The following is a 2964-nucleotide window of genomic DNA, read 5'->3' as shown; positions in this document are numbered from 1 at the left end:
GTTGGTCGTAGAAAATTAAAGTTGAAGTTGCAAGGTGGAAGGGTTAGAACACTTCCGAGTGTTCCGCATATTCTTGCATTGGCCAGAAATATGATTTTTGTAAGCAAGCTGGATGATGCAGGTGTAAAATAGTGTTCGAGAAGAATACCTACAATATGGTTCGAGGAGCACTGGTATTGATGTGGGGAGTTTGAATTGGAACTCTGTACAATCTGCAAGTAGCACTATTGTTGATGGGTGCAACAGTTCTGTGGTTCCTGAAAGTGGAGCAGGAAATCTAGTGGTCTCTGGAGAGAAGACCATGCTGTCGCATCAAAGGCTTGGACATATTGGAGAGAAGGGCCTTCAAATACTTCGTGGTAATGGTATGGTAGAAGGTATGAGTAATAGCTCTATGGATTTTGATTTCTGTCGAACTTGTGCATATGGGAAGTAGAATCGGGTAAGTTTCCCCTCTAGTGGTAAGAGGGAAAAATAGATATTAGAGCTTGTGCACAGTGATGTGTTTGGACTCGTGAAGGTTCCATCATTGGGTAAGTCTGTGTACTATGCATCAGTTATAGATGACTTCTCAAGGAATACATGGATATATTTACTTAAGAAGAAATCTAAAGTCTTTGACAGGTTTAAAGAATTTAAGGCTCTGGTGGAAAACCAGACAGAGAAGAAGATAAAGGTGTTGAGCTCAGATAACGGTGGAGAATTTTGCATCAAGGAATTTGAAGAATTATGTAAGAAGTGTGGTATAGCACAGCAAAAGACTACTCCATACACACCTGAGAAAAATGGAGTTGCAGAAAGAATGAACAAGACGTTGATGGAAAGGGTAAGAAGCATGCTCAGTGGTTCTGGGTTAGGACAAGAATTATGGGTAGAGGCGGTGGAGACAACATGTTACCTGGTCAACATATCACCTTCATCAGCATTGGAGGATAATACTACACAAGAGGTACGGAATGGTAAGAAACCCTCTCTTTCACATCTGAGGGTATTTGGATGTGGTGCATATGTACATGTTCCAAAGGAGAAAAGAACCATGTTGGTTAATAAATCTGAAAAGTGCATCTTTACTCGGTATAAGGATGGTTTAAAGGGTTATAAGCTTTGGAACCCAGTAATAAGGAAGGTTGTGTACAACCGAGATGTGTTTTTCAGAGAGGTGAAATATGTTATTAAACATGAAGTCCCATCAAAGGAACTTGAGAAGATACAAGGGCGTCATTTCTTGATCTTCAGAACTTGGAGCTTTGCCTTTCTTTCCCATAGTATCCTAAATATTGCTTTGTATAATTCTCTCTTCTTTGTTCTTGCAGTTTACAAATGAGGTGAGAATCATGATAAGGAAAAGGTGACGGGAAAGCTTTACATGCTGAAGACATATAAAATATACCACCTTACGTGAAATGGCTCTTTTATAAGCATGAAACCCTATTTCATTAATGATTGGCAACTAACTCATTAATTAGCATTAAAGCGCATAACCAGGTCTCGGTTTTATGGAAAATACTTTTTTTTTTAACAACGAGCCCGAAAGATTTGCGATGAAGCGATTTTGCGATTTGCTTCGCAATATCGCAGATCGCAACATCGCAATATCGATCTATCACAATATTGCAATATCGCGACATTGCTGGAGCGTATCATATGACAATCATTCGTTAATGTGTTTTCCGCGAAATGCGATTTGCGATATGCGCCATCGTATATTGGCAGTTTGAGGGTTTTCAGCGTAAGTGATATTTGATGCATGCGATGCGATGAAGTTTTGCATCGTGATCTCGCAACCTTAGAATTGTGTTTGTACGGAGGTATCCATTATCCTTTTTGCGATGCGATGTTTCTTAAGAAGTGATTTTATTCTACTTATCATTAAAATTAAGCTTTTTTAGATTTTTCAAGGGTATTCTCCTAAGTTTATGAAGGTAAGTTTTATTGAAAAAGGAAATTCAAGTACTAATTGATTTTAAATTTTTTTGACTAAGGGTCCCCACTTATTTAGTATTAGTAATAACACTAAATAAGAAGGGGGGTTGTTGCTGGCCACAACAATGGGCGATTCACTGGGAAGAACCAGTTATCTCTGCTTTTCTTTTGAATTTTCTAAACTTCCAAAACATAAAATTTTCCAGAAAATCAAACTTTATTATAGAAAGACAAAGTACATTATGCTTTTACCTATCAATGATATTTCGTTTATTCTATTTTTAATTTTGATTATTTACTCCCTCAAGCTAGTCCTTGTATCTACATCAGTCACTACTTGGTTTATAAAGATAAAAATAAAGCCTTCTTTGTAAATCGGTTTTAAATATGCTCATTTATCGTAGGCAAAGCCTCTGCTGCCAGCAGGTGTTTATAGCATCGACAGGGTTACCTGTTACCCAGAAATGATCCTGTATCCCACTTAGAGAAATATACAATTTTTAAAGAGAAATCCATATTCACACTTATTGCTTTCATTTTTCTTTTTTACCCTTAAAGAACAATGTCTTGGTTTGGTAGCCAATTTATGATAGTGCCATTCACTTGATTTATAACTTTGTTGAACAAGCTGGCTCATGATGAGACCCATTGTCTTTTGATTGCAACAATCTTTGAGTCATTGCCCTGTTGTGGTATGCAATATTGGCAAAGTCAGCAAGCTATAATATCTATGATCATGATAAGTCGGCTCATGATGAGACCTCTTACTCTTTAAGTTAAAGTGTATCATTGGATTATTCCTTGAACGATGTAATTTCCTAGGTGGGGAGGAAGTCATTGTTTCCTTAAGATAGCTCTAGATGATAATGGTAGAGTTTTTGGAAAGAGCTTTTCTACAGAGAATCTTCGTTTTGTTATTGATACCTTTCATTGGACTGATATAAAACAATTTCCCACTAAAGGTCGCTTTTCATCAAAATTTACAAGGTTGAAACTAGTATCATTTCTAGGCCTAAAGCCTTTGACTGTATCTTTCAGTGA

Source organism: Pinus tabuliformis, chromosome 5_1 (assembly GCF_031772625.1).
Source record: "Pinus tabuliformis cultivar Carrire ecotype Pingquan chromosome 5_1, CPIR1, whole genome shotgun sequence".
NCBI classification, from domain to species: Eukaryota; Viridiplantae; Streptophyta; class Pinopsida; order Pinales; family Pinaceae; genus Pinus; species Pinus tabuliformis.
This window is presented reverse-complemented; position numbering follows the sequence as displayed.